Source organism: Anser cygnoides, chromosome 8, assembly GCF_040182565.1.
Source record: "Anser cygnoides isolate HZ-2024a breed goose chromosome 8, Taihu_goose_T2T_genome, whole genome shotgun sequence".
NCBI classification, from domain to species: Eukaryota; Metazoa; Chordata; class Aves; order Anseriformes; family Anatidae; genus Anser; species Anser cygnoides.
In genome coordinates, this window is record NC_089880.1 from 20,148,496 (window position 1) to 20,161,336 (window position 12,841).

The following is a 12,841-nucleotide window of genomic DNA, read 5'->3' on the forward strand; positions in this document are numbered from 1 at the left end:
ATAACGTCAGATAACCATGTTCAATGTTTCACAGACTTGCCATTTAAAGATTCATTTCCACTCCACTTATTTTCTTTTTATCTGCCCCTGTTTTGGTGCATTTCAGCTGTGAAAATTTTCATGTAGACTCCCCAGAACAGGTACTGGGGAGAGAGGGAAGCAGAAAGTGTCCAACATTGCTTAAAAAAAACCCCTCTAGAAATAATAAAAGGAGTGCGATAGGACAGAAAAATAAAATGTTCTCATGAGAATAGTTGTTTGCATAAAATCCTCAACTGTTACTGAAGCTTCAGTGGAGCTCCTGGGGAAGATGGATATATAAAGCCTCAGGTTAATTTCAGTCATTACCAAGCATTTTACATCTGCTGAAGAATTCCAAACATATAAAAGGATGTCAATCTAAACCTTCAGACCAAAATAAATAAATAAATAAATAAGGAGCGACTTCAAAGGCTGTCAGTAGGCGAGTTATGGATCTGATTCAGCTTTTAACCCCTAGAGGTATAAGCATGCTTTATCTGCAAAAGAAATGCAAGGTCTGTACTCAGCAACATTACATTTTAACAATGTACTCTACAGTACAAGGCAATGATAAAAAAAGGAGAGTATGATATAATTGTGTATGGGATTTGATGAGAGGCTGTGGGGAACGTATTCTTTCTCTGCAGTTATAGAAAAAAACAATGACAAATCATTGACCTAGGACTTTGTTGACGATTAGTTTTCCCATTTATAGCTGTACATTTTCTCAAAGGCTCTATCACTCACTTTTTAGGATTCCCAAATTTTCTTCTTTCTCTGGAATATTTTTAAGGTATAACTCAGCAAATGTACCTGTTTAGAGCTGAAAGCAACTAAGGCCTTTGAGAAGTTGGATGGAACTTATTAAAAAGCTCTGTAGCATCCTTTTAAGATGGCAATTTACCTTTTTAAGTGTCTTCTGTAAAACCAGCAGAAAAGAGCCTGGTGGAAGTAAGAGCCCTGCACTATATAAAGCTACAAGGTTTACCATATCTTATAGATTCTGTTGGAATGCTCAGTACAGTGGAGTGTAAGGTAACTTATCTTGAAGATGTTTGACTGAGTTACTATAGCAATGGCAAGTTTGTAGAGGCAGGGGAAGAAACCACACCAATAGAAAAAAAGGAACTGGTCATAGAAAGACACTGACAATTTTCTTTAGAAAACTGTATAGTACCAACTAGCCTGAAATGAAACATAAAGGTTCACTCCTTTGAGAGTTTGCTGAAAATACATTCAGAGGCCTAAATAATATAAAACACCTGATTCCTTCTGATTTATTTCTGTGTATCAAATAATTAAACTGAGTTATGACAGGTGAACCCGGTGAACCTACAAGGAGAATTGAGCACATAATTTGGAAATAACTGTATGAAATGCTGATGATGACTCACTAAGGAACACTTTTGTCCCTGTAATGCATTGTGTAAAAGGTGAAAAGGAAGCAGGAAATAACTGTCTGCTGCAACAATATTTTAATCCACTTACAAAAAAATCTTCCTCAGAAAGACCTTTTTCTCCCTTTTCATATCTCCATTGGTGAGTCATCTAATCTCATCACTGTACATCACTAAACTCCACAGGGATCACCTTTACTTCCCAACTTTATCCTGGCCAGAGATTCAGTCAAACAAAAGATCCTTACTGTCTTTCCTTAAGTTCAGATCCCATTCCCTTCCTCTTTCTGAAAACTAAAAAAAGTCCTTATATATATATATATATATATTTCCTTCTGGGGAGAGGCAGAATAACTTTTCCTATAAATGAGAATTTCTTTGTGTGGAGCAAGTTGGTGGCAAGAATATATTTCTTTCTCTCTGTCTAGAAAAGATTCTAAAATTTTGCTTTTTAAACTCCTAGATCAAAATACCTATTTGTTCTCCCTTAGGAACATCAATTTACTTAAAAAACTCTGCACTTGAAAGAGTTAATAAAAATTCTAATTACAGGATAAGAAAGAAAGGTCAGAATCCACTTACATCATTGTGAAGGGCTTTTATTACACACTGCTATAAAACATACTTCTTTTTTTCAGTTGCCATCCTCACCGGGTAACCTGCATACCAATAGGATCTACAAAATGCCATGAAGCAAAAGATATTTATCTGCTAAATTCTATGTACAATAACCTAACAAATGCCAGAGAAAGAAAGATTGCCCTCTGCACAGTAATACTTGTGTAGATGTCTTCTTTATGCTAACAATGACAAGGCTCTCTAGGTTTGTACTGTACTCCAAAATCAGAATGCATTTTTTTTTTCAAAAAGCACACTGTATGTCAAAGAAAAAGATGCACAGTTTAGGCACTGAGATACTTTGTCTAGGGAGTAAGTACTCTCTCCTGAAACAGGCTAAAAATATCCAATCCAGAAAGGTAAAACTGAAAATTTATGCCTCAAGTCTTCCTGAAGAAATTAGACAGGATATGTTTGAGAGTATCTATGTCTCTCTGTCTGTCCTGTCTGGCCAACTAAATTTTCATTGTAAGCTCTGTCTAAAGCTTCACAGAACTGTTATTTGATTAACTTGGATGTGTTAGATAGTAAGTCTATAAAAAAGCAGGGTGGCTCCAGATCTAATCATTGTTATTTCTTAACTCCAGCTGTGCAAGAAAACAAACAAGAAGTTTATTGTGGAACAAGTGTAAGTCAAAATAATTCTTTTTTTTTTTTTGACTGTAGTCCTCTTCAAATCCATAATTTGTGATTTAACATATCAAAAGTTGTTTTTATAGTTATTTTAATCATTTGCATTCCTAAGTTCTGACAACAAATTCAAAGAAATATACATACATAAATGCAAGAGTTACTGTCCACTTTCAGAAAACCAGGGTGTATTGTCAGATGCATTACTTCAATATTTTGTGTGGCAGATGCTAAAAGTTGGCATGTAGCTAATGAAGTAGTGCCTGACTTTCCTTTTCTTAAGGAGTTTTTTAAGAATCACATCCAAACAGTTGGTTTTGAGTTCTACTTTGCAAAGCAAGTTCTGCCTGTCCAACCTCTCTAAACAATAGATATTAACACAGACCTGTGAGGGTTCCATTTCACTACTTCTCCTGGCAGTCCTATTAACAATATGTTTATCTTGTGGTCTAAATTTATGACAGGCCCATTTGCAGTCAGGCCTGGAGTTTCCCTGTTTACAACACTGCAAAGTAAAAGGTGACCTTTTTATTTTTGTTTAAAACCTTTCAACAGTTTGTTCTGCTCCAAAGATAGCACCTTAATAAGGTTTCAGACCAGAAAGCCTGCATGATGCTGTTTTCTGTTGGGGGGTACAGATCACTGCAGTAACTTACATACACATTAGAAGACATTTTTAAAAGAAAATACAAACTTGAGTGAAGATTACATTTGTAGATTAGAGAGCTGCTATGCTCTGCTATGCTAAGATCATACCTGCTGTTGTTATGAAAAGGAAAAGTTGGGGGGGGGGAATACATAGCTGGCGAAATAAACAGAAAAACAGCCAATTAAACACTTGCACCTATACATACAAGTAATAAAAGCATTAGGCACCTGGCACAATTCTATTAGGACCTAATTCTGACAACAATATGCATCATTATAGTGGGAACTGATAATGAGCAAACACTGGAGGAATTACATGTCTTTAGAAGAATCAGACTTCCTACCTTAGTAAGACTGATAGAAGGTAAGTCTCCCTTTAAAGAAAGTTGTAAGTAAAACCAGGCAGCAGTTGCAGTAAATTGAGTCCTTTCAGTCACTGTATACATGCAGCAGTTCTGCAATAAGGGAAAAATATAATGGGAGGAGCAGCTGTGAACGAGTGACCTCCTGAAGCTGAGTTCTCTTTGTGAATCAAGCACTGGGAGCCAGTGCCTCTGATTTGCATGGATTATCTCCACTTGAACAGATACATTTAAATTAACTGGCACAGGGGCACAGGGATTAAAAAAAAAAAAAGGGGGGGGGGGAGGAAGAGTAAGTGAGTGAGTGAAGGAGAGCGGAGAGCGAAGGAGAGCGAGGAAGGAGAGAGGAGATCGGGGCGCTTGGCTGGGTACGCTGGCTGAGGCAGAGCTGAGTCTCAGAAGAGCTACAGCTCCCTCTTCATGTCACAGTTGTAAAATGAGGAAAGCTGTCATTATGGTCGAGTTTATAACAGATCCCCCCTCACCCCCCCCCCCCAACTTCTGATGGTCCATTTGATCAGATTTCTATAAACACTTAATAACTCAGTCTGTCATGCAGCTAGGGTTTTATACTGCAAGTCTCAAATGCTTATAAATCTGGTAAACCCTGGTAAATGATTTTAAGCATGGAAATATTTTGAGTGGAGTAATTTGTACAAATTGAGGTGGGATATTTGCAAGTATGCCTTGACAAATTTATTATCTGTGAGTGTGCGGGTGTCTTTAAAATAGTTAAGGGAAGGCAGCACTCAAGTGCTTCTGTTGGGGAGGATCACGGACAGAAGATTGTGTGTGCTCCAGCCGGTGTTTTCAATGTTATCTAAAATCTATCAAGACAAAAGAGAGACAAAAAATTTGCATTCAACCACTTCAGAATTTCTCCCTTATTACCATAAATACCACAAACATTACCTGTTGCACATTCCTGATTTGATTTAAATGCAGTACTTAAGCTGATTAGAGAATTATGATTCTATGTTCAACCCTCTTGAACCAGCATTCAATCCAAGAGGAAGCAAAACTAAACTTTGTTTCTTTTGTTTAGAGTGCTTCAAGTAACTTATTTTTACACTATAATATAGAATTTTGTGAACCTCCACATGTAGTCATTCTACATAGAAATTATCCCAAAAGTCAGGAAAGCAAAGTAGAACAGCTGGTCAGATGTCCCTTCACCACTGGTCAAAAATAAGAATGAATGCAATAAATATATTTTCAGAAATATTATTTGGTGAGATTTGGTGGGACAAAATTTCCTATATTGGCAGTTAAAACAGCTAAGCTGAAATTTGGCTTGTAGGAAACGTCTTCTGTAAAATATCACTTGTTCAGAGATCAATAACCTGAAACTGCCCTTAAAGACAAGGGCTAAATTCTGTCTCCAGTTTATTTGCAGACTGAGCTGAATCCAACAAGCGTATATTGTGTTCCTGTTGATGAGCTACATTTCTGGGGTAAAGCCCATAGAGCTCTCTCTGCAGGATCCCAACATTTACTTATAATACAGATTCCAAAATGATGCTTCTCTCTGAACAGAATATATGGTAAGTACTATACTTAATCTAGTCATGAGAAATTGCTTCTCGGAAATAATCACATTTACAGTAAAATTTGCTGCAGATAAATGATCACATAGATATTGGACAAAGTAGAGGAGAATATATTTAGATTTTCTAATAAATGCTATGTGACACAGTTATTGGTGTCTGCCTGAGCCCCATAAACAAGTGCTTCCTCTGAGAAATGTGCTCAGTTTACTGAAGAAGGTTTGGAAGATTTGAAAGTTTGATTATGTTAGTATGAGAGGGGGATGATTCTTGAACTACACGGTACATCTAAATATTTACCCAGGTAATATTTAACCATGTCCCTCCCTGTGCACTCTCTAGAACTTCTCAACACCTTCGTTGGTCATATCTTACTTGTACGTTGGACACCAAATTTTATTTTCTTATTTTCTCACTTGTTTTTCCCATGACTACTCACCAGGTAATAACAGATGAATTTGGCTCCAACAGGGCACTCAGAAGCCTAGTCTTGATATCAAACCTGTATATGATAGCTGTGGAAAGCTGTGTCCTGACTGATAGATGGCTTTGAAAAAGATGCCCTGTGAAGCAAATTTACTCCTCTTACTCTGCACCCTGTCATACACTCATCAGTCTTGCAAGCTGATAATGGCCTAACAATTCAGTCCCACAAACCCATATGCCACTGGCAGCAGGGAAGTCCATAAACAGAAAGAAAGAAAGAACCAACAATGAGAGGGACTTTCACCTTAAAACTATCAGTAAGAGGAAATGACTATGTAAGGAATTGAGACAGTTGTGGACGGTACATGACAAATTACAGGAACAATATAAACTGGATGCAGAAACTGTGGGATGTATCTTATTCTCTGGAAAGATTTGTACGCCTGAAGTGTCATCTGATAGAATTCATGAAGAGAAGACCTTACTACAGATGTGGCTGGAGGCAATGTTGGATGAAGATTTGGATTTGAGGAAAAGGTGTAAGAGAAAGCAAACTGAAGGGGCAACTGGGGATTTACAGACACTTGTTGAGTGAGAAGGCTTGTGAGAAAAAAAGAACAAGCAGAACAGCAGGGAAACAGAGGAGAGCTAAAGAATATATTTGCCATCTGGGATGCTGGAAAAATACAACAGACAAAAACACAACAGAAAGTAGAATGGAAGTGGAAAAGTTAATTCTAGTAAAGATTGTTGGCGACTAGTATCCAAACAGGAATGAAATGGTAGAGAAGTTTGTGAGGAAAAATAACAAAAGGAGGGATCATATCTGAACAGAAGGCAAAGTAGACTAAGAAGAGAAAAAATAACGGCCACATGCATTGGGAGACTGTGTTAAAGAGAAACAACTAAGTTGTCAGCAGATCAGTTCCATAGATCAGGGTGTTAGGTCATTTCCCAAGAAGGAAGATGTGGGTGGAAAGGGGAAAAAAAGGGATTCTGGTAGGAATACAGGAAAATCCTTTTATTTTATATTTATTTTATATTTATTTGCTTCATGGTGAGAAATGGATAGTATGAAATTCCCACTGGAATAAATAAAAAATGATTACAGTAAATAATTTCATTTTAGGTAGGGAAAAATGACTAAAATTGAAGGCTCATGGAAATGGTATCTGGATGAATATCCATGGAAAAAAAATGGGACTAAGATTCAGATTATTAAAACAAAACAAAACAAAATCTTAAGAAATGCAAGGAAATCTTGGCAGAGATTCATGCCTTCTTATTTTTTTTCTTCAACAAGAAGACCTAGTCAATGAAAATTAACTGTATTGGAAGAATTACTAGTGGATGATCAGGAAAGAGAAAATAAAAAAATATCTATTGGAACCAAAGTATTGAAGAGTACATGTTACCCAGAAAATATGCGAAGAAAACATAACTAACCTTGTGTAGCTGTCTTCTAGTCTTCTAATATGGCAAATTAATAAGAAAGAAAGGCATGGATAAAGCGGAATCTGTTTGGGCCAAATTAATGCATATATTTACCAAGCAGTCAAGAGCCAGCGAGAAATGAATCTATTTCTGTCTTTGTTCTAATAAGCAATACAGATACTGTGAGAAAACTGGTCCAAAAACTGATCACGAGTTTTACTCATTTAAATCAAATGGAACAATCAGTAAAAATGAGGCTTTATATCTCAAAGGGCAGATTTTGATAACCTAAAAGGTCTTGTTAGTAAAATCAAATAGACTGATCTATTTAAGGTCTTGAGTATGGAGGAGCCTTGGAATTACTTTAAATCACAGTTGATAAAGCAGTGTGGGATGTGTATCTGAAAGAGGGGAGAAAACGTGTAGGAAAGTGGTCAAGATATTCCATGCAAATAAAGAATTCCCTCAAGAATATTAGAGAGATGCAGGGCACAAGAGGAAACAAAAAGACGTATCAGCAGAGATGGGTGTGTTTTAGAGGTCAAAAGTATGAATTATAGTGAAAATTGTCAATAGGAAAATTGAACTACAATTTGGAATGGATATTGAAACAAACAGCAAAACAATCTTCCCACATTAAGCAAAATGAGAACGAATAAAACATGGGACTGCATGGGACTACTATACAAGGAGGAGTCAGTGGAAATAAAAAAAATCTATTTACAATTAAAAACTCAGTGACTACTTTGTGTGTGTTTTCAGTAATATTGACCACAGAGGAAACAGGGTAGATAATAGGAAAGAATTCAAGATTATAGAAATTACCAAACCAGAAGTAAAGCTAAAAGCACAGTGCACTCAGGCCAGTGAGGGATATCGGATAAACTCTGTTCCACAATTCTAACAAGAAAAGGAACATGAAATCCCAAACCTGGTAGGAAGCAACCCAGATGTGATACTAGCAGACTGGAGAACAGCAAATGTATTATCCATTTCTAAGAGAGTGACCTATGCAGTTACAAACCCTTTAGTTTGACCTCAGTTGCTTTAGAGAAAATTTTGAAGGAAAAAATAATTGAAGACAGGGAGGTAAATGGAAAATGGGATAACATACAAAAAGGATTTACTAAAGATAGATTGTGCCAAGTGAATTTGTTATCTCTCTTTAATAAGATAACTGATTTTCTAGACAAAGGATTTGTGAGCCATCTTATCTCTATCTGTGCAGCATATGATACAGCATCACGTAGGAAACCAGGGATTAGGAGAAAAAATTGTAAAGTGGGTAAGAGATTGTCTAATGGATAGCTGGCAACAGGTGGCATTGAAAGAAGCAGCATCAGCATCAAACTGCAGGAAGTTTACTAGCAGGAATCCTCAAAAACCAGCCTTGGGATCAATCTTTTTTTAAGATCCAGGTATAAAGTAAAGAAGTATGAAATCTGCAGTTTCCATTGAGCTAGAAAACACAGTTGCTACAAAAAATAAAATAAAAATCACTGATTTTTTAAATTACATAAAATACGTGTACACAAATATTTTGTACACACACATAGGTCATATATAAAATGTGATGTATTTATATATAATAAGAAGATAAATAGTCATGCCATACAATGGCCTGATTGTGTGGGTTTATGGCGTTGTTTGATACTCTGTGCATGGTCTGTCGCTCAGGTTCAAGAAAATCTGCTGAAACTGGAACAGCTGCAGAGAAGAGTGACTGCTACGGTTGGCAGACTGGAGAGCCACCACTCAGGGAGTAGAATGAAATGTTTTGCTCATTTTGCCTGGGCAACCAAAAAGCAGAAACGGGATATGGCTGATGTGTGTAAATGTATTTATTATACACCAGGCTGGAAAACATTCATATGAATCTATAGGATGAGTCTGACAAAAATAAAAGCATCTCACACTTCGATAAGAAGTGTACAGATGACTCCAACCATCAGAACTGTGAATTTTCCAAACAGACTCCCCAGATCTGTGGTAGGAATGCAAAAATTAAAACAAACAAACAAACATGTATTCTAATGGAGAATGATTCTTTTGTTAAAAGACTCATCAGACCTGGTTAGCTATGCAATTAGAAAACTAGGCTTAACAGATTCCTTGGCTTTTGTTCCCAGTTTCTATAATAAGTTCCATTGAACTCAATGACCTGTCATGTGCCTTCTCCTTCCCTCTTTTTTAGTGTCAATCAGTGTCTTTGGTGTTGTTGAAGAATTGAACAGATTCAGTGGTGTATCTGTCACACCTCGGAATACGCTGTCCATAGTTGCACTGTGCAGTCTTTTTCTACCCTTCGTTTTGAAACACATCTGATAAGGAAAGATCATGTTATAGATACAACAATTATTTTAGTATCTGGCACAGACTGTGTTAGGCCATCCATCCAAGACAACTAAGAAAAAGAAAACAAACGTTGAAAGGAACAAGATAATCTAACAGGAAAAGACAAGAGCACAGTTTACCAGGGAAATATTGCTAAAGCTAAAGGAATGAGAAGAGCACACGGTCTTTTAGCATGGCTGAGAGTCAGGTGCAGTCAGAGTAAAGTATATAGGAAAGACTAGAGAAAATGGACAAAAATGCAAAAACATTTTTAACTTCACAAGAGGCTTGATTTTGATTCACTTACAAAAGAAGGCCCTTTGATTTATTTAAATCCACGTGAACATCCTTGCTCTGCAATTGTACAACCTGTTAACAATTCTCTGTTGATTAGACAATGGAAAAGCAAAAAAGAACCAATCATGGTTATAGCAGCAGAAAAGCCAAATACATTTTTACCGGCTATCACTTTGATAGGACGTTGCCACATCCCAGAAAGGAAAGTCTAGCAGATACAACTCAGCACCTACAAGGCAGACAAATATTCAAAGGCACAAATGTGCTTGCTCTTGGTGTTACATTTGCCTATTCCCATTTCTAACATTAGTGGACATTAACATCAATAAGTAAACACATTCAGATAAAATAAAACTCATGGATTTCTCATACCTTATCATTCACTAAATCATATTAAAGTGTACCTAAACTGAAATATCCAAAATAATCTGCATCAAAAGTATCTGAAGTACTTCCAGCAGACCCAGAGTTGATTAATTCCAGAAAGAAAAGTCTATGATCCGGTTTTCTAAGGAGAAAAATAGAAGAAAACAGATATTTAGTGACCCTCTAAATGAAGCCTTTTCTTGAAAGAGGTAGAGCCAATCAGAAATATTCTGACTGAAGAAAATGACCTCAGAAACAGCCTGTCTTACAAGCAAACAGTTTTCAAGTTCCAACCTGGAGACTGCTCAAGATTAACCTTCCAAAGAGATATTAGGTTATGCACATGGAATTCTCCCCTGTTATAATCCACTCAGAAGCTGAGAATCCACTTCCTCAAAAAGAAAAAAAAAAAAGGCAAGTTAGTGTCTGATGAGAAACTATTTCATTTGAAAATTCCTGTATGACTTTAGTTCTTGTGTATGCTTGCAGATATGCAGGAATTTTGTTTTGTTTTGTTTTAATTTGGAGATAATCCCTGAAGCAGTTTCATAATTTGTATATAGAAATAGAAGAATGGATGCTCTGAATAGTTTGAGGTTTACCTATGATGTCTGCAGTTCATCAGATTTCTAGTACAGCCTTTCAAACTCCACACAAAGAAATGAGAGAAAATGCATTTTAAACATATTTAGGTACAGAAGAAAAAAGGAATAAAATAGAACATTCCAGAGAACATTGAAACTATTACTGGTATTTTACTTGTAATGACAGCTTTCCCACACTTTTTCCAAAGCATGGAGTGCCTGTTAGGCCAAAATGTGGTGGACAATCTTTATAGAAGAATGGTGAAATTTAAATCCAAACTCTAAGACTGTATAATGTAATGAGCAATAGACAGGCTATGCATTTAATTCCATTAAGTGAAATGTATTTCATTAACAAAAGTGTTAGTAGAACTAAAACCTCACACTAAAGGAATGAGAAAATCATCAGTGGCAGCTAAAAAGCTGCTACAATATGGCACATATTGCAGAACAACTGAGATTGATGTGGGATTAAATACATATGAAATGAATTAAAAAAAAAAAACTGACAAAATTGTAGCAAAATTTGAATGCTAATTTATGGCACCTACTGAAAGAAGCAGGACAGCAGATCATCTGCATATAAATGGCCTCAACACATTTCTTGGTGCCAGTCTGTTACCCAGCTCAAAAGGAAACAAAACACATTTTTTAACAAGACTAAGGCAAGAAATGGTCAAACAGGAGATTCATTGAGTTTCATTAGTTAAAGAACAGTGATAATAGTATGAACATGTTTTTGAATGTAGTCTAGTAAGATTAACAAATTGTTAAAAAGTGGGTATGGAAGAGGGAAGTCGAGAAAAGAAAAGAAGCAAAGAAATAATATAAAATAACACAATATACCCCAGTGTTAAAACAGCATGCCTTCACATAGATACTGTTATGCATATTTATGCTAACTGACCCTCTGAATTTATCATGAGAAACAGTCTTACATCTTGTGAGGCTCTGAGCATCAAAAGGCGTGAAAAATAGGGATCTCGAGGAATGCCAGGTGCCAATACTGCAAAAAGAGTCTATAAATATAAAGAAGAGAACTTGAGTCCTAGCCCTCAGTGTAAACTTTAGATTAAAGCTAAAAATTAATGTCAAGGATTTTTTTTCCCCATTTTTTTTAACATGGAATAAATGCTAAGAGCGTTCCTTAATCTAATGCGTAATTTGTCAGTTCTAAGAAAAAGTACCCTTTGCCTTATAGATTTGATAAAAATTTACTTTTTGTTTCAGCTTAGATGGTTGTGCCATAGGTCATCACGCATACAAAAAATCTGAATCACATATAAGAAAAGTGTTAGGACCCATAGGCAAACATATAGGACTCATGGAGAATGGAATCTCCTGAGAGAAGATGGACTGTATCCTTTATGTCTTTCCAAATTAATTTTAACTCATTTTGCAGGGAAAAAAAAAAAAGCAGGAAGGATCCAATTTATCCATGCTGGACACAACTGAAAGAAACGGTATTTTCAGTGCATAGGAAAGGCCTTATCTGTCATTGCCCTCCTTTCTGAGTTACCATGCAAAATGAGCATAAGATGCTAACAGACTGGAAGAATAGCCTTTGTACAATTCCCCTATAGACCTATAAGTACTAGAAGTAGCAATGCAGAGATTTGATCCTAATAAGGATTGCTTAAAGTTTGTCAAAGGGAGTAAAATCAGTATGAGATTTCCTACAAGGAAATGAACAGAAGCATGAACACAGAAAATAGCATGCACATGGCAGCTAGTTTCCATAGAGTATTTAGAATACTTAAGAGATAACCTAAAGCTAGCTGTATATTGAAGAATATGATTGGTATCAAACCTTTTCATCACCCAAATCCATAGTATGAACGCTCAGAGGAGCTCTTAGCCCTCTCCATTACCTACTACATATCTATAAAGAATATTTCTGTTTTGATTCCTATATCAAAACAAACAAACAAAAAACCAGTAATACCACATGTAAAAATCTATATTTATATTAAAAATTTACAAACCACAAAAACAAGTGAAAGATTATGCTTATACTCCTTAATGTACTCTTAAAAGTACCCTAAGTAATATAGTAATAAGCAATAAAATTAGATGAAACACACTAAAAATGAAAATAGGTAAAATTGTTAGGAGATGTTAAGAGATAAACATAATGTTAGGAGATAAACATAATGTTAGGAGATAAACATATTGTG

At 35.9% G+C, this 12,841-nt stretch overlaps 1 protein-coding gene across 1 annotated transcript in view; it reads right to left on the reverse strand.

Annotated features, from left to right (window-relative positions):
• The window catches only part of ADGRL2 (adhesion G protein-coupled receptor L2), a 386,104-nt gene extending 382,251 nt beyond the window's left edge, over positions 1-3,853 (reverse strand). Inside the window, exon 1 of the mRNA XM_067001837.1 lies at positions 3,659-3,853. The gene's annotated coding sequence lies outside the window, so the exon portion shown is untranslated. The remainder of the gene's footprint in view (positions 1-3,658) is intronic.
• Positions 3,854-12,841: the final 8,988 nt, after the last annotated feature.